The sequence below is a fragment of the Filicampus tigris genome, chromosome 4, assembly GCF_054856515.1.
Source record: "Filicampus tigris isolate MCC_2025a chromosome 4, RoL_Ftig_1.0, whole genome shotgun sequence".
NCBI lineage: Eukaryota > Metazoa > Chordata > Actinopteri > Syngnathiformes > Syngnathidae > Filicampus > Filicampus tigris.
In genome coordinates, this window is record NC_141220.1 from 20738373 (window position 1) to 20758813 (window position 20441).

Genomic DNA, 20441 nt, shown 5'->3' on the forward strand with positions numbered 1-20441 from the left:
ACAATAAAGCTTTTTGAATGTTGAAAACAGCTGAAGTCATTGGTACTCCCACACCCGAAAGAATTGAGAAGTGGGCAGGCCCGTTGGCATTCATCCCACCTTCGATACCACTTTTTGTAACTCCTCCAAACAAAACGATTCAGATCTTTAAAAGTCAAACTGGTTTCTGCTAAGATTCAAAGTAAATTCATCTGCAATTGTTGTTGTTTTTTAAAGTTTTTTTTTAAGTATGTAGCTACACCTGAGAGTGTAATCTCCAATTTTAGTGCCCAGTGATATTTTGAAAATCTCTCTCTCTCTCTTTAGATGTCTCTCTTTCTTTCTTTTATTTTAATAATCTCGTCGGGATTCAATCTCTCTGAGTGTTATACTGTATCTGTGAGACCATACTTGAATGATAATAAAAAAGGATTCAACTTGAGATTTATCATCCTGTTGTCCTTCTGATTTGTGTCAGCAAAGTTCCAGGACTGGTGTCACAAACAAAATATACGTCAAATCAAAACTACATGTAAAACAGGTTTTCCGCTTCGAAGTAATCCACCTGGAGTCTAACATACTTTCCTAGTCTCTTGCTCCACACCTTTATGCACTCCTGCAAGGATTCTTTCGGGAATCCACCTTACCTCATTGTCACGGCAATTTTGATGTTGTCCACCTTTTTAAAACGAGTCCTCTTGATGATACCCTTGAGCTTGGGAAAGAGGGAAAAAAAATCACATGAAGCCAGGTCGGGTGAGTAGGGAGGTTACTGCAGAAATGCGATGTTGTTGTTGTTGGCCAGGAGCTGTCCGATGCTCATGGTGAAGCAGCCACAACTTGTCCTGCCACAACTCCCGCCTCTTCTCGCGCACTGACTGAAGCAAATATCACAGGGTCTCTTTGTAGACGTGCTGGTTGATTGAAGGGAAATCTCATACAGTTGTTCTAGAAATAAAACCTGACTATGTTATGACTTTGTTAAATATGCATTCATATTTTCTTCTTGTAATGTTTTGGTCACAATAGGTGACTAAAGTTGATAGTGCAAGTTACAATTAAGCGCTCTTATTAAAATCGGATATCAATACAGGTCTAATGTGTTTTCTTACAAGATGTAACTGCTAATTAGCTCAACAGGGGGCAGCATTTCAACACTTTCAACCTGCCATTCAAACGATAAAATACAGCAGTACTACAATAAACCTTTATCTGTATGTGCAATTTATTAAACAGTACACTATGTGCTCCTATGTGTTGAACATCACCAAATAGGTTGAAGGAAATTCAATTCAAATTCAATCCCTTTTATATATACTGTTATTTCTTTAAAGTGAAAGTCAACCCAAAAATGTCTTTACAATAATATGTTCTATGCAGCACCACCTAGTCTAAACTTGAAAAGCTAAATCCACCTGTTTTCTGAAGCTGAGCTGTGATTGGTTGTTACCTGAGCCAGACAGCAAGTGACAAAATGGCCGCCCCCTGAGATGGATAAAAACGGGTGATTTTTTTTTTTTTTAAACTCATATTCCACAAACCCAATTGTAATCAGAATACTGTTTGGGGGTGCATAATATTGTCAAGAAAATATTTGGGTTGACTTCCTCATTCATATTTGTGTTGTTAGCAGTGTGTAAAATGCACCAATACTTTTTTTTTCTTTTTCTTAGTAACAGGCTACATGATGAAAATGCTGTCAGGCTAAGTGATTTGTCCATCCATCTATAATCTGAACCGTTGTATCCCTCCATCTTAATTCCTGATATACAGGAGATTCTAACTGTAATGTCTCACAAATGCCATAGGAGGGCAGTATCGTAATATGGCCAGACACATTTTCAATTGATGAAAAGCATGGGAGAGAGTCCATTTTATCTGCTCTGCTTTAAAATTAATTATTTAATTTATGGGCTATTTCGTATCTTTCTAATGTCGCTTTTAAACCCAATCACCCTCTTCCTGCTTTACCTGCTCTTTTGTATGTTCCATTATTGCACCAAATAAGCTCGACCCGAGTGCAGTTTACATTTGGATGAAAAGCTTTGTGTCTCACAGCAGTGGGAGGATGGACGGGCAGATTTCGCCTTGATATGTTCACAGTGGTGTGGGTGTCCAACGAGGAGGACTTCTTCCTTCCCAATTTCTTCCTGTTCACTTACTGCAGATAAATCTTTTATGTCTAAACAAGTTTTCATGAAATCATTGCAAACGATTTGGTTTTATTTTCTCATCATTGCTACTGAATTATATTAGAGTTCTGTGTTTATCCTATCACAGTTGTGACGTTTGTGACACACTGGAGCAGCACCCATGGAGCATTTTGTATTCAAAATTGGGATTTCAATATTTTCACTTTTACTGCAAACAAACACGCTAATAATTAATAACTAATAATCTGTATTGTATCAGCCCTGAAAAAAAAAACATTGGTCTATGACGAATTCAAACCCATCAGTCATTTGCGGCTTCTATCTTGTGATTTGCACTTACAGTTCAGTCATTTTATTCTTCATATAGTGTTGTATGCATGTTTATCATGACTTACAAAAATAGTGGAACCTCTGAAGTCAATTCAGAACATAAGAGGGACAAGCAGTTTGCATGACTCTGTCCAGGCTGCTCTGTGCAAATTTCTATAGTTGAAGTGACAATCACGTGACACCAGTGTTAAAGTAGAACTGAGTACACCAAAACATGTAACAAGCACATTCCATTTGAATCTCTGTTAGGGCTTTCCTGTGAGGAGTTTGATTTCTCTCTCTCTCTCTCTTTCTGTCTCTGTCGCTCTCTCTCTCTCTTTCTTTCTTTCTCTCTCTCTTTCTCTCTTTCTCTCACTGTCTCTCTCCTCTGATCACAACAAAAAGCTTGTTTTTCTTTTTCTCAGCGGACAGGAGCAATGTAGCTGCGCCTCCAAAAACAGCAGTGGGTGACCTAAGAGCAGACACTCCCTGGAAAAGTAACCTAATGTGGCTTTGCACTCCAATGAAGCATTAAATTAGAGGGCCTAATTTTGGCCAGCCGAGCCAGGCTGTACTATCTGGCTGACGCTTTTCAGTAGTCCTCCTCAGCGTTTTAATACTTCAAACTTGACGTAAATATGGACTCTTCTGTTGAGGCAGATGTCACAACCAAAGAAGAAGAACGTGCCACGCACCCTCTGTGGTTCCCACGCTGGCTTGAGTTACTCACTGGCCAGCTCGGAGAGCTGCCTTCAATTTGTCAGCTGCACATTCCTCTATCAGGGCTGAGTGTTTGTTGTAGCGTGGCATTGATTGGCCCCATTTCAAATATGGATTAACTGGAACAGTGTATCAAATCATGATGTTCAAAAACACTGTCATTGCACTTCAGGCTAAATGTAAATTTGCTATTGTTTTAAAAATAGAATGTTTACCATCTTCACAAACCGTTTTATTTAATTGAATAAACTGCCAAGGAGAAATAAATTACAGGACGCTGTGTTGCGCAATCGTTCTGACTGGAGGCGGTCACACAATTAGCCGCCTCTCAATTTTGAATGTAGGAAAAACCCTGTTAGGTGTCATGCAAACATTTCACCCGTGAGTCAAATTTTGAATACAGTGTATTTTGACATCTGCCGTTTGCTGACACACTACAATAATTGACAGTAACAACCTGTGATGATTGTTTCAGCACACTCGATGGGATGGCAATGTTCTGGTTTAATGGCCAGTGACGTTTTCTATGTTCTGGAGGCTGGAAATGGTTGTCAAAGTGGAATCTATTGATAACAACAATTTTCCCATTTCCCTTTCTTCCAAGTATGTTTAAGTACTGAAAATGGTCTTTTATGAAAGTGGAGGTGATGTACTTTACATTAACTATTCAGTTTACAACAATAAAAGGACCAAAGGGGTGTTGCATTTTGTGCTGCTCAAGATAATGACACTTAGCCACTAATGGTGCTGTATGTAGAGGGTTACATCAGCTTTAAGTCTTTTTTTTTTTTTTTTTTTTGTAGGTCCATGTAAGCACAGAACTTGCCGATGTTATGTTTGAAACACAAAGCCGATTCCCATTGTGAAGTCCTCTTGGTTATTACATCTTACAATGTGTTTCTGAAGTAGTTTAGTCTCATTTTCACATGCTTCCATGGCCTCTCTGTTAGCCTAGCGTTACTCGGTGTGTCCCACTCATGGCTGACCCATTTCTGTTGGTCATCTTTTTCTCAGTTGAGTCAATGTGTGCAACCGGGGCCTGTCACGACTCTCACTAACAAGGCCTGGGGTCTCAAGGAACTAGAGCTTAACAGATCCTACATTGCTTTTTATCGCAGCGTTGGCTTGTTTTTATTCAGTGACGTTTATGTTTGGCTATTCATCAACCACATTGTGCCTGTATCTTAGCTTTTGTTAAAAATCCAGCCAATAGATGGATCAATGCCGTCATTCATCAGGTTAAACGTGTATTTGTTTAAAGCTGCGGTTGATGTAATTGTGGCGTGCTCCTCGATTGAGGCCGCGCAAGCATTTCATGTCGTCGCACGCACGCACACACGCACGCACATTCACTATAAAGACAGTTTCCATTACATTAGGTCTTTCTAAGAAGTAGGCCAAAGCAAGACCTGAGTCTTTGGCAGGCCGACTGAGCATGATCATCACTGCCAAAGGCAAGTAGTGGATCAAAATCAGAATGCCACTCACCTTTCTCCACTATGGAGTCCCTAAAGCGGTATTTTTTTTAAATTATATACCTGTAATTACAAGAGTCTTTTCCTTGAAGGAAAAAAATGCTTAGTTCATAAAATATGTTGCAAGTAAGTAAATAGTATACTGCAGCGGTCTCAAGAGCTTTTTTTGCACCACTGGTTTCACACAAACCAATTTTACATAGACTGGACCATCCACCGCCAGGGCTGGGTTTGTTTTCTATTTGGCAAAGTGGTTGAAGGCATTTTTGATACCACATAATGAGCAACAAGCATATCAATCACAGGATGTGATAAAGTTGGAATTTCAGTAGGAGTCTTGAATTGCTTGAAATGTTTGAGATGTTTAATGCTAGGAAAAGGTTTATTGACCTATTTTATCTTGCACCTAATGTGGCTGACACAAGTGTGAGAAAAATGTACTTAAAGAAGTAATTGGGAGATGAGGGAGGAAAAAAAACGTGTAGCTCCTATTTTTCCCCAAGCATCCAGTGTACAGTATAATGTTCTCTTATTTCCTTAGCACATGGTCATGGTCAGATGTTGTGTTTTCTGCAACATAACCCAAAGGAAGCCTTCAGTCTGTACGTTTTTCTGTGTATTTTTTGTATAAACCACAGTTTATAGTTCCTTTGCCTTTCATGCCCGTCTTCTATTTTTGTAACAGTGTTTTGGACTTCAAATAAAGACATTTTCATCTCTCCTTAAACAAAGTAGTTACATTATTATCTTTATTCTTACTGTCTCATCTTACTCTCACCCAGGCACAAACATCCCAAAAATGTCACCAATTCTCCAGCTCTCCACTTCTTTGACCTCTGTTACACGGGTCACATTTAACCAAATATGTGCACCTGCTCAAGCCATTCCTGAGTTCTAGCCATCTGACTCTCAGGCATTCTTTATATTTCAAGTCCAGGTCTTGGATCTCATTCATATGGATTAAGACGAGATTGGTGTGCAAATAAGTGAGTGCTGTAAAACGTTTTAGTGAGGGATGTTTGTAATGTTAGACCGCGGAGTGTTTGTTGGAAACTTGGTAATTGAGGAAGTAGACTTGCAAGGGTGTGGGGGTTGTACAAAGTACAATGGAAATCTGTAAAGATTTTGCAGAAAGATCAATGTTGTTAGAGAAGAAAGTTTAACTTATCTTCTGTGGAAAGACATAGCCGGAAGCTGACTCTGCATCTCATAGCCTTCATAATCAGGGTAAATTTAAGAAATGCAAGTCAAGAGGGTTATAGCTGATAGTGTTTTGTTCATCACAGTTATCCTTTTCAATTGCTGCCTGCAATCTTTAATTTTGTAGCTGCGCCTTGCAGGGTTCATGGCAGGGTTTGTCCTTATCACATCAATCACATAACCTACAAAAGTCTCATTACAGGCGAAAACAAGAGTTGATGAGTCATGTGTCATATGTCGAGTCTGAAAATGACTGCGGTCTGGCTTGTAACACCCTTTAACAAGAGGAAGTGTATTTCCATGTAGGTGGATTTGAAAGTTGGGAGTATAGGTCATATGAATGAGTATTTCCCCAAATAGTAGCAAATACAGTCCATGTGTTTCTCACAGTTTAAACTCAAAATAACCAGGGTGTACATTCCCATACGCCTTCTCTCTAGTTGTCATGCCGTATTACAGGAAATGGGTTGTCTGAAATTTTCCGACCTCTGACAAAGAAAAGTACAGTGGAAACCTCTGACAAGATAATACAGTATAACTAAACTTGAAGTCAGATTTCTAACAATGAACCCAACAAGTGATTGCTGAGAAGCGGGGTGGATGGTAGACTTGTTGCCAGTAAAAAAAACAAAACAAGTTACGACAACAGACACGCAGTGGAAGCAATTTATTTGTGATGAATCCGATACAGAAAGTCTGATGAAAACCAAAGCAATAGTTCCCATAGGAAATAATGAAAATTCAGTTCACCGTTCCAGAAACACTAAAACATTTACAAAACATATTTTATAGCGAATAATTATAGTTTCACCTAAATAAAACAATGTACATCAAATATAAAATACTAATGAAGTGAATGGTGCATTCATTCAGCTTTGTATGAAAACCGAGCAAATGTAGGAAAACTGGGAACAAAATTTAGACTCCAAAAACCGTCAAAAATCAAATCATTCGAAACTTATGGCTTACGAAAACCCAGATTCTGCTGTGCATGTTTTTGTAATTTTGGAGGAAGATGGAGTACCTGTAGAAAATAAACTGTAAACAGAAAGGTCTTCGCTGAGATTTGAACCCTGCACCAAGCTACACTATTTGATAAATATATTTTCAAAAATCACAGGTCGTGGGTTCGATCCCGGCCCCGGCCTCCCTGTGTGGAGTTTGCATGTTCTCCCCGTGCCTGCGTGGGTTTTCTCCGGGTACTCCGGTTTCCTCCCACATTCCAAAAACATGCATGGTGAGTTGATTGGACTCTCTAAATTGCCCCCAGGTGTGATTGTGAGTGCGGTTGTTTGTCTTTGTGTGCCCTGCGATTGGCTGGCAACCAATTAAGGGTGTCCCCCGTCTACTGCCCGAAGACAGCTGGGATAGGTTCCAGCACGCCCCGCGATCATAGTGAGGATAAGCGGTATAAATAATGGATGGATAGACGGATGGATATTTTCAAAAATGTTCAAGGCTGCCAAGGAGGTGATGTGAGTTGCTGGAACTGCTCACAAATGGTCTTGTCACAAAGAGAGCAAATGCTTTCTTATCACAGTTGTCAGCAATCATTTTTTTGTTTACGTTTCACTGTACCACCTTGAGGTGGTAAAATTGCTAAGTAGGATGTTTGTAACTTCCTAGCAGTTCAAATGCAGCCTAAAACCTTGGAGAAAAATTCTTTTATCAAGTTGTGACACAAGCTCTGACTTTTTTTTCATTGTGGTTGTGCTCAAAGCTTAATCGAACACAGTCCACATTTGAATTCAATCTTTGGATTTGCGGCATGAGGCCACGGCAGGATGAATAATTACTGACTTAGCTATATGCACCACAGTGTATCTCTAAAAATTTACTTGAAAACTATGACTTTAATAATAAATATTAGTGTGAGTCACAGGCTTAAGCAGTGTATATTTCGGCGTTTCACAATGAAATATTGCCCTGCGACTGGCTGGCGACCAGTTCGGGGTGTAGTCTGCCTTCGCCCATTGACGGCTGGGATAGGCTCCAGCAACTCCCCGCGACCCTATATAGGATAAGCGGTTTGGAAGATGACATGACATGACATGACAATGAAATATATTTGATGTGATGTTGAAATACACTTATTTATGACTATTTTTTGAATCTGTATTGGGTGCCCCAGCCATGTAAACGTTACACCGACAGCCTCATGCTTTCATCCTTTTTTAAAGTATGTATTTCTCAAATATGTTGGGTTTGGACCCTTGCAGTCGTTGCAACTTTAATAGGAACGGATGAAAGCAAGTCTGATCAGCACACAGTCAGAGCTTGGCTAAGATGACTTGGCTTGTGGTTCAGGGGGGGCTGCGAGGGCGAAGGCTGTTGCAGAAGTGAAGCTGTGGTGGTGTTTGGCATGCAAAAGTTCGAATTTGTGACAGCCAGTGAAGCCAAGGCTTAAAAATCTAGCCTTGGCCATAAAGTGAGGTTATCTGACATGTCCTCTTGATGACCTTTGGTGATGTCACTCACTTGGACTAATGTGCTTGAAATCAACTCAGTGATCAGTAATCCGCTGCCCCTGTGTGTCTCCACGTGTTTGCCTCTGTTGGGACTACAGTAAATTTGCTTCCAGCTCATTTTTCTGCTCTTGTTTTGTGCTTCAGTATGATACAAATCCTAGATACAGGCCATTGATTTTCAATGAGTCATTAGCACAGGGATTTTTAGCCAGAGCGTGTAATTATTGTCAGCGGGGTGTTCAGCTAGCTCAAAGGGCCTAGCAGCCAGGGGCATGATAGAGTCTGACTTCCTCATTGATTGGTCCATTTAGTTGGCTTTTGCAAAACAGCTAAATTCCTTTATATCTTCTAATTAGCTTGTCAGCGGACATATTTTCCTATCGTTATATCCTCTCAAAAACAGATGGGTGCAACTGTAATGGTGTTTGCACTGTGTGGGCTTTCCACATTAGAGGCACCACAACAAAAAGGGAAAGTGCAGTTGTTCAGGCTGGCTATTTGACAACTTTATAGGCTGGCAGCTGTTGGAAGTAAAATGTAGCCACTCGTGTGTTTATGGAGAGGGCTAACAGTTATTATTGAAAAGGAAAAGTTTCTTGTTTTGTACTGTTATATGTACAAATGTGCATCATCATTGATTAATTGATAACCAATAATTTGGCCATCTGATCATGAATGCATTGTGTCTTGGCGCAATTGAGGCAAAATTGAATGAACTACTACTAATCACCAGAGGCACGTAAGGTCATCAACAAATGGTTTGTGTTCTTACATTAGAGAAATCTCACGACACACCACCAAATCTGGGCCTGTTTAGTTGAACATTAAGATGATATATTTGCATGAAGCCATGACTTATTCTGTCATATGAACAGTTTTATTGTACCTGCTGTGAATTCTGAAGTTTATGCATAACTTGAGAATGAATGATATTTCCATTGAAGATACTTGAAACCATTTTGCTTCATTCAATGGCTGCTCCCTGAAACAGGAAATGTATTCTTAGAAATGAATAAAAATACATAATAATCCAGATGAGTTACCATTTACTTTGAAATTTTCTGGTTTAAGGTGACCCTCTTGATTTAATTATGTCGGCAATGTCTTATTGTCGTATACGTTTTTTTTCTTCTTTTTCTCTAGTGAGTCTTTTAGCTTTTTAGCCGTCTGGATGTGACAGATGACACCACAAACCTATTATTACAGGAGCAAGTTTTCCCTCGCACCCACAAACCCAGAGGGTGGTCACATCAGCCCGTCTTGTCACTGGCGTCCTTAAGACAAGCTAATAATGGAACAATCCTTACATTCTGTATTCTTTGGCCATCACTCAAGTAGGAATGGAGGCCCGTGTGGACTGCTGGCCAATGCTAATTCTGATTAATTCATGCCGTCAACTTCACGATGACGCTTCTGCAGCAGCCGCACTGTCTGCGGCCGTTCTTCCCAACACAAGCAGGTGACAACATACTTGCAAAGAAGAGTGCGTGGGAGTGTAGGTGGATGAGGTAAGAGCTAGCATCCTGAACAAGCGAGTAGGTAGAAAAGATCCTCCGAGAGTAGATAAACATGAGAACACTTAGCAGGTACCTTTTTATGACCGTGTGTGGGTAGTTAATGAGTCTGAAAGCTTCTCCGGTACATCTGTCACTGATAACCGGATGGAGCCTCTAATGCAGCTGAAAAGCAACATGCTATATCGCTCATTGATAATTGCCTCGGAGGAGACCTGCTCCTCTTCTGCCAAATATACAGTATGCAATTTCCATAATGCTTGCAAGTGTTGAATGCCCCTTGATAATTGCGTCCAGTATAGGACAAGTTTGACTTTTAAAATTTGAAATTCTATGTGTTCAATTTGACAACAAGTGACAACAAGACATTAAGTAAACCCACTTGTGTTACGCACACAATTGTGTTACGTGTTTTCTTGATAAGAAAATAAGTGATCCATTCTGTGCTATTGCGTAGTCCGCACTCCGTACCAAAGTTGTGGAGCTACAACGCAGTCTATGTGCATGTCAGAATTATGTCAGTTTCGAGTGACAATGTGAACGGAAAAACACAAATGTGCTTTTTCTTCTTGCCATATACCAAGAAGATACAAAACGGAATACTGGATGACGCCCATTATTATTAATGTTAAACGGGTTGTGTTCCTCTTCTTTGTTGAATTCCTAGGTTTCACTGTAGTGGGTATAATATTACACCGTTTATGTAACTGATGCAGCTAACCCACCTACACGCCCTGTGGTCAAACGCAAACCAGATCATTCCGTTTGTGCCCATTTCTAGAAACAAACAAAAATGACTTCATTGTTTTAGACTGAAATATGAAGCCTTGGTGTTGCTATTGTACCTGCCTATACACATTGTTTTCCTCTTGGCAAGCGTTGGCTTGAGCAAGCTGGAGTCTTGGAGCCAAACCACTTAGCACAGATAGCATCAACTAGCCTGACTATCATAAAACCCAATGGTGCGTAGCCACAAAATACGGGCATAGTTAACTTTAGGTTGGGGATGACAGAGACAGATTTTGTAAGTGTCAAAACCTTTTCTAAAAAAAATGTGTGGAGCAGTACTAACACTGATGACTCAAGTAGACGGTATACAGTAAGTACATATTTAGATTCTCCCATGTTTCTAAGTCAGAAAAGGCGCACAGTTGCATGCTTTTATGGCTGTGCGGATTCTCATGCCAGTCACATTATTTCCATAAATTACCAGTGTTATCTGAGTGGCAATCCAAACACTTCCTCACATATATATTCCCTCCTATATTATCACAATCATTTGTATATACCGTTTCTCTATTACATCGAGTGTATTATCAGCTGTTATGTTACCATATACAGTATGTGAGATATGCTTCTTGATGGGTATATTCAATTACCATAATGAAGTATGTTTCCGCACTTGTGGGGTCTCTTAAGTTTGTCCCACTCTGTCTGAGTCTGAATATAGTGCCTAATTTGTAAGTATCGAAACAGATCTTTCTGTGGTATTGTGAACTGAGTCTAAAACTGGAAGAAGGACTGCGAGTCGTCGTCTTCTTCAAATGATTGATCAATTGTTCTCTTACCATTGCATTCCCACCCTTCCCAGATCTCTTATTATTAGTAACGATCACAAATCACTTGTGTTCGGAGCTTGAATGGACTGGGATATCATAATTGTGAATTTGTTTCCTGTGGCGTGATTGGTGAGATTTTATAGCAACACAAAGGGCTCGAAAGAAAAAACGAAAAAGGTAGGCTGTTGTTTGATTTGAGCAATGGTAGCAAACTAGGATTTCGCTATCCTGGATCGAAAGATATTCTCTCTCGAGGCAAGACAAGTACTTACACAGATGGCTGAACAGCTTGCTTTGACTTTCCCCTCTGACACCTTTTCTGTGTGTGTTAGAACACAAGCTCCTTTGCCACAGATTCTTCTTTGATGAATCCAACCACTGAATATCATACCATACATCCTCCAGATAAGGTGTCCATTCTGTGTCCCAAGTGGTAGAGAAATCCCATGTCTCCAAGGGGGTGGTGGTGGGCGGTCCTCCCTGGAGAAGCAATGATATCTGAAGGACTGACTTTGTAATGGATATATGGTGCATTATTGATGTAGCAAAGCTGGTCAAGGTGGTTCACTTATTCCTGGTGGCATTCATGGTGTCATATGTAAGTTAATGTTTAGGTTTTTATGTTGTAATATTGAAAAGGTAAAAGCAGGTAAGTGAGGGAGAAAAGCATTTTTTTAAGAGTGTATTGATGGCTGGAGATGTCTTTGTGCTCCATTGACTGCAAATAGCAGGTTGAGGTTGATAAGTGGAACAGCTGTTTGACTACTGGGCAGGGGACGAAGTCATTGTCGGGGCTTTCATCTCTTCAATGGCTGCAGGCTTCATATAAGAATGTATTGGACATTTATTTCCATCCCCCACTTACTCATTCGTACTGTCTCCAGTATTTATAAAGGAGACGGCATGGCACTACATTTGGTAAACCTAGACAATTTAATGAGATGTGATACAAGAGATGTCAGCGCAAGTTCAACACACTCCAGTAAAAAAAAAAAAAAAAAAACACACTTCTCCCAAATCACCCCCCTCCAAACCCCCCCCCCCAAAAAACAAACAAACTTTCATAGTTTTGTAAAAGCAGGATTGTTGGTACGGCAGAATTTAATTTTACATCTCTCTCTGTATTTCCAGGAATGAAGCAGTTATACAGTTTCTTGAACTGTGTACAAAGCATTCAGAACCACTTTATCAGAGGGGAGTCAAATAGTTTTGGGATGATCCATTAACAGCTCAGTGCAGCCATATTTGTTTACTCAACAGGCCACCCTTGTCGGGGCTTGTTGAAGAATGAGCCAACGGAGGTGCTGCTACGTTCTTGATACTAAATGCCAGAAGCAACACATCCTACTGGGAAAAGAAAGTCTTGCTTAGTGTATTATGAAACTTAGCAATAGTACAGAGGAACCTATAAAGTTATCATAAATACATACTACAGTATATGAATAACTTATGCATACTTACTTACATACATACAGTCCTTACTTACGTATGCTGTTTTAACCCATTTAGGCCGGGAGCGTATAACAGCGTTTCTACCACTAGAGCCCGTTGCGTCTTTCTACCTTTGAAGCGGGGAGAGCGTATACGCCATTTTCATATTTAAAAAAATCAAATTCTCGTTTTTTTTAGACAATGAAATGCATCAGAATATACACGTGACAGTGTCGTGAGCCCTGTAGGATGTCACAGAATATTTTTCGAGCCGTAATGGCGGATGCAGACAATCGCGGGAGCTCTGAAATAAGTGATGGCAGTGATATAGGGTTAACCCATTAAGGCCTCAAGCGCCTGGCTCAACAACTCCACAATACTTATGGGCGACTATAGAATCACCCTCTAAAACTTGAAGTTTTCACAGAAATTCAATACCTACAAAATAATGAACATCTCAGCCCCTGTAGCAGAGGGAAACATAATTCCAAAAGAATTTGAGAGCTTCGACGTGGCTTTCACACAGGCCTGCGTTTATTATTTACTGTTTGAATCAAAAATGTAAAAATAAAGTGTTCGTGCAAGAGAAGCACTATTTTTATTTTTTTTTTAAATCGAGTGGTACAGTAATGACCATCCTCTACTCTATTCTGTTGCAAAGCCGTCAATATCATCATTGTGTACAAACATATCTTATCCATCCATCCATTATCGATACCGCTTATCCTCACAAGGCTCACGGGGCGTGCTGGAGCCTATCCCAGCTGACTTCAGGCAGTAGGCGGGGGACACCCTGAATTGGTTGCCAGCCAATCGCAGGGCACACAGAGACAAACATCCACACTCACAATCACACCTAGGGGCAATTTAGAGAGTCCAGTCAACTTACCATGCATGTTTTTGGAATGTGGGAGGAAACCGGAGAACCCGGAGAAAACCCACGCAGACACGCGGAGAACATGCAAACTCCACACAGGGAGGCCGGAGCCGGGATCGAACCCACGACCTCTGAAATGTGAGGCGGACGTGCTAACCAGTCGACTACCGTGCCGCCAAACATATCTTAAATTTATTGAAATTGTTATTGGCCATGTCGACAATTAATATTTATTTTATGATAACGCCTTTGCCACCTCACCCACAAACAACCGCGAGAGAAAGATGGATACGTATTCATATACACTAATAACAAATTATATTTGACGCAATTCTGAATGATTTTGATTCACCACAAAATACAAAAAAAAGTGTTTATACTTCTGTTAAAACGGATAATAATGACATTTCAAATGAGTCAATTGTTTCTGTTTCGGAAAGTGCTACATACATTGTTTGTCTTCTTTTTAGGAAATGAAGAAATCATGCAAGTGCAACAGTAACAGTTTTTACTGTATGAATTATGCGACGAAAACAATGACATTTCTTTTATTGCTTTGGCTACATCTAATTGAGTCTGGTTGAGTTTGTTCAACTGCCGCCAGCAGTTGCATTCATCAGCATTTGCATGATGCACAATGTCACGAGCCCATGATATCAGTTAGCCAGAAGCTGAGCTGCACTGTATTTGTTTATGAGCAAGGTGTGTGGCTACCTGAGAAGGCAGTTTAAACTCCTCGTTCCTTACCTAATATGTTCAGCGTGCGAACCCTAATAATCCACTACATTGTATTACATGATTACCCCACATTTTAATTATCGTTTTTATAATGGATAGCTATTATTGAATAGAAGTCGAGGAAAATTTGAGGCATGCTTTCACAAGTTTCTTTGTTATTTCATTATAGACTTAGAAACATTAGGTCCGACTAGGGTTGGAGCGATAATTCAATGGAGACACGGTGTACAAGCCGTATACCATAGTCGACCCTTTGTATCACACCTCAAGTTAAAATCAAGCAAGTAAAATATGAATGAACTATGGCAATAATGAGTCCGCTAAAAAGATTAAATAGACCTAAGACGGTTGATTAACAATAATGTATGCACTGCAGGAGAATATTAGTTCACTTACATTGTATGCACATTGAATGAAGGCTCATTTATGTGTATTAACAATACTGCTTTGGGGGAGCATGTAATGCAAATAAGCATTTACAATGCACTGGTGGAGTACAAAGTACACATTATGCTGCATAACAATGTTCAAAAAAACAGTTAACAGTTATTTTTAAAATAGGTTTAAAACAAAATCAATAATTATCAATATTGACTGATATAAAATCGATTGTGACAGTTTTTCAGACATATCGCCCATCCCTACTAAGCACATTATGTTTAAAACTGAGTTTATCTAATCTTTATATTGACCAGTTTATTTCACTCTTTCATAGATACGTTGACCTCTTATTAAAGGTTAAGTATTATGTTAAAATAAAATACCCTAAATTCATTTACCTCCGGTCATTATTTTTAATGGTTAACAAAAAGAAAAAAAAATCAATATATATATCGATATCGACCAATATGAAACACTTATATCATGATATACTTTTCAGTCATATCGCACAGCCCTTGGTCCAACAGTGACTGCAGTAACTATGAACAATAACGGACATTCAAATTTTTGTCAAAATATAAAAAGTAATGAAAAATATTGTAACGCCCTGGTATGTGGTTAAACGACAAAACAGTTGCAGGTTTTCTTCGATCACTTTAGTCCCACAAGCGGTTACAAAATGCATATTCATTCAAGAGCTGCTATTGGCTACAGCTCACACCCAATCACTCCGCACACTGACTGCCTCACTTAAGCCAGCAGTAGCACTCCTACCCAGCCTGCATCTGAAATGCCCCTTTGGTCCTTTGATCTTTTGAACCTTTGATCCTTTGATGCTCTGTCCAATTGCCTTTCATCTCCAAAGACGTCACATTCACACTTATGACAAGACAAATAAAGAGCAACTTTTACCGTAATCCAACTATATACAACTATTTACAAGTATGCTGCGAAGATGAACAAATATCTTTCCAATGCATTTTAACTGTCATCACAATTTTTTTTTAAGAAATATGACGTTCATATAAACATCGTTATAGTTTCCATTAATGTTTACAAATACAAACCTACAGTATTACGGCTGTGAGTGTTTGTGCTATCCGGACCCATGCTTGCCTAGTGTGTAATGATAGTGCACCTTGCTTCACATCCGGGCTGTGACGTCAACGCCTCTCGGGTTTCACTACTGTGATCTTGCGTGCGCGCGCTCGCGTGTACTTGCGTGCATGTGTATGCCTCCAGTCCTGGCGCGAGCTGCTAGTCAGTCAGCACGAGGAGGACGTCTTGATAGCACAGCTGCCGGGCGAACAAGCACCACCACGTCTACTTGGGAGCAACAAGAAACTAACTGCCTATCTTGTTTTTTCCACCGGATAAAAGAGTCGTTTCTCGACTTTTTAATTTTTTTTTTTTTAACCTTCCTGTTACCTGCGTGGACGTTACGGAGGCAATGCACTGTAAGTAAAAAAAATATATATTAAAAACTCGACGCAGTTGGTGATAAGAACTGTGCTGTAAAGGGGATGGTTCACTGCATGTAAATAGCAGTTATTGTTTCCCGTAGTTTTGCTTATTTGTTGATTATTTGTTAAAATCAATACGCTTGTTACAGTCTTCTTTGAAGTTAACGACAGCGCTTCCAAAGTCAGCTGGGATAGCCTCTAGCTCAGAGGATGGATGGATAGATGGATGAAGTTCGTTTTAAACGTCTTCCCATAAAATTTGGGCTCTCCATGTTAATTATGTACATACCCGTTTGTGGTTCCTTTTTTTTTTTTTCTTTTTTTTTTTCAAACTCCAAGCAGTCAGTACAAGCCATAGTTTCCACACAGGACACTTGCATGTGATGGTGATTGTTATTTCTGGTTGTGGCTGATCTGTGTGGTGCGTTTGTCGGCTAATTGCGGGTTGTTTTACTCTATAATGAAACCTCTTGCTCTCTACAAACCACCCAACCCTCATCTTCACGACATCACCATATTATCAAGTATCGTAAGTGAGACACTATACATTGTTTGCTTTCGTGGATCGTGTTAGCTTTTATGCATGCAAGTCCTTCAAAAAGCCGTTTTTTTCCGTTTTTTTTCTTTACCATGCCAGTGTTTGTATACTTGATGTTATCAGCGTGTTTTGCCCAAGATGAGCCTCATATAAACGTGTGTCCAAGTAAATATAATGTGACTACACGTTACATTCATTGTCTGTGAATCCAACGTGTTATTTGCATGTCAAAGCAGATGTTTGTATTGGCCCTGCTGCCCTCAGCATTACTGGGTCTGTATGCACTGTCAATGGGTTCAAATGTAAAAAAAAAATAAAGGAACGATAAAGGAACTAAAACTATACAAACCAAAAGTCAATTGAGTTCAGTGTACGGTCAATGTTGGAAACATTGATGGGGGTCTTTGTGGAGCTTGGGGGCGGGGCACTTTGACATTGAAGACTGGACCATAACATCAGCCAATGTCTCCGTTGAAGAAATTGAGCTGTTTAGATGGAGAACTCAAATAAATTAAATTTGCGGCTGTGGCCTCATTAACCAGCGGATTAGCAGCCATGCGGATGTACAGGCGGGTTGCACTGCTAATTGCTTGGCCAGCTCTCCGGACCCAACACATCAATCGCAGCGGGGGGAAACGTCTGATTTGATTTTAGGCTTTGAGTCATGAGAGGATAAACAGCGACAGCTCAATTTCATCCAATCATCTCTTTGTCAAGTTGCGGTCCTCCTATGACCTTATTTACCACACTGCTCCAGTCAAGTTTCAGTTTGAATCAAGCAAGAACGTATACTTTTCTTGTCTCTAATGTTACAGTAATGCACTTCCAAAGAGTCTATAATGAGACTGTGGTATTCCAGCCTCAGTCTTCATCTATTTCTTTAAGGAGTTGACCTTGATTAGATAGTTCTGAATACTATTCTGGGTGACTCGGTATGCATTCTACTTTGTTTTAGAGTGGCTCCATGCTCCTATATAGTACAATGTAAAATTCAGTTTTTCACATAGTAAATGACTTAGTAATTTGCGGTACTGCTGTTTTCCATGTACTGTATTCACTATGAAGCCAAATGAAAATCGTTTTTCTTTCAGATAAATTTTCTTTCAGAAGGCAACTTGTCACCATGGCGCTCAAATCGCATGTTCAGCTGTGTCACCTTGACATCGTTTTAACACAGTCACTACTCCCTTAGGCGGGTGACTAATTGAATTATTTGGACAAAAAAAAATCTGATTTGTGGCCTGAATGAGCAGCTGTTTTCTGTGGTTAAGTGGAAAGGTTGAAAGGTGAAAGTCTAAGCTTAAATGCCCGGTGGTAACGCGCAGTGGGGATTTCCCAGGTTTTCAAAATACTCTGAAATATATTACGGTGTACATGGCTGTGCAGTTTCATGGCAGCACTTGCCGCGTTTTAGGTGGCCTCTCTCAGGGGGCTCCAAAGCTGTTTTGTCTTTTTGGCCTTTTCTTCTGTTGCCCCCCACATGCCCTCATCCAAACCGCCTATTCTGCTTATTCAGCCCAGCTTTTGTGAGGAGGGCTATTCATACCTCTTGTCAATGTCCATGTGGTATTGAGGAGTTCCTCTTCAGTTCAAGTCTTTTCAGTTATAGTTGATGGCAGTTGTCTGATGGTATGGCACTATCATGTCCCTTCGTGTCTAGTAGGCTCAGATTTATGGACTTAGACAAGTGAAATGTCTTACCGATGAACCACCTCAGACCTTCCACCGGTCTGCTTGTCAATTAATTTGGCTAGTGGTATATGGTGGAGCCTCTGAAATTGAATGCTCATGAGATTATTTTCGGCAATCGAACAATCGTACGCACTGTTGCCATGCATACTGTCACGAGATATCCAAATTTTAAAGACCTCACAAAATGCTCTACTGTGCAAGCGTCAAACAATTTGCAATGGTTTGAAGTCAATGTCACTGATTTGTATGAGCCATTATTTACTATGGGACATTTTGTTTAAAATGCCCCAAAAAAAAAAAATCAGTGGTCGAACAGAGTTTTGAAACCCATTATGTTCAAACATTGAGGTTCCAATTTGTTATTTTAATAACAAATTAAAATGATAATGTGGCACTTTCATTTGTGTTATCCACGCAGGCAGTCTGATTAGGTGATAAATGTCTCCCATCTGACATGAATGGAGAGCTGAGTGTGGCTTGTTCTGATAGGAAAAAAGGTTGTGGTGTGAGGAGCCTGGATTGTCCATTGTGTGGACTTATTTGATAGGGTCATAAAATTTGACCAGCGCAGCACTGCCAGAGAAAAGATGCAATCCTACCGGGTACTCTGAGAACTGGTGATTAAAGCAACCAATCTATGCAGTGGCTGTCATTAGATGATGTCCTAAGCGAAGCAGGCTGGATGCCCTGAGCAGCACCTATACACAGAAGTTTTGTTGAAGCAGCTTTCATCTTAATATACATGTGTTGCATTTAACTTTACCATAAAACTTCAAATGGGATCAGATGATCAGTAAAATATGTCCAACTGGCTGGGGTTCTTATTTTTCCATTTCAGCTCAAGCATTAGGAATTCCCACTCACTGCTCAAAAAGCATTTAAAGCAACCAATCCGGTTTTGGTGGGATTTTCAAATAAAATAGTCCCACCCTCAACCTCTGTTGGTAAAATAACATGATTTGCTGTTATGACACTTCCAAAATGGCGAGCCTTAAGTTGTTAGTGCTTGACCTAAGAGTAGAGGAGGAGTTAAGGATCAAAGACCCTTCCAGGACAATAAAAACTAAGCCTGTGAGGTTCTGACCCCTAGACCTTAAACTCTCCCCATTACTGCAGTTCACTGCTCATTATTATGGACAAGACAGTCCGCAACCCAGGAGGCTGCCCCGCCCTCCCCGCTGTGAGGCGGTCAGCTCATCATGCTTGGCCAAGTTCTCCACCTCTTTACATCTAATGCCAAAAGGTGTCCTTCGGCCAGATCCAAAGCCAGCTTCTTCCTCTTGAAAACACCAATAAATAATAAATTTGGTGTTTTTGCCGTTCGCCAAGCGCAAAAATGTTACCATATGTTGCCTTTTGTGGTCTCCCGTATGAAGTAACTCCCAACCTAATGCTGACTGTGGGGACCACAGACCGCATCCCTCATAACATGTGTGACCATTTTAAATGGCGTTGTTACTAAGTTTAGTCACTAGATGTGTTTTGGAAAAAAATGTTTTTTTGAAGACCAATCTTTGATTTTGCCATCCTCTGTCATTTTTTTTTTTTAATTATAGCTTCAGTCACAAGTGGTCGAATACTAGCAATGTGTCCGAAGGGTGCTGGGGAATTTTTAACATGTACATAATTTCCTTGCAACAAGAAAAATCACTAAAACTGTTGGCGAACGCTTTGCGAACATTTGCGACATTGAACTCTGACGTGAACGCAGCATTCACTGCTTTCGAAAACACTTGCAATTGTTTACCACTCAGTGGAATAGGGGCCAGCTGGTAGACAATTATTAACAATTTTCCTATAGAAAGTAACTGTCATACAACTGTAAAAATATAAAGATAAGTTAAAATAAAATGTAAAAATGCTAAAAACTGTACACATCCTTAACCTTTCTGACAAAGGTTGGAGAAAATCAGGAGTTCGCCTCAGTCATTAGCGACTTTTAGC

General features: G+C 40.0%; 1 protein-coding gene across 3 annotated transcripts in view; it reads left to right on the forward strand.

Annotated features, from left to right (window-relative positions):
- The window catches only part of LOC147148899 (pleckstrin homology domain-containing family A member 5-like), a 100831-nt gene that overhangs the window by 45666 nt on the left and 34724 nt on the right, over positions 1-20441 (forward strand). Inside the window, exon 1 of one of the 3 annotated variants that reach the window (XM_086029607.1) lies at positions 16020-16261. The exons of 1 other annotated variant lie outside the window; for it this stretch is intronic. The gene's annotated coding sequence lies outside the window, so the exon portion shown is untranslated. Of the gene's footprint in view, positions 1-16019; positions 16262-20441 lie in introns of those variants that run through there. One more of the 3 variants, XM_086029608.1, reaches the window with a different exon arrangement.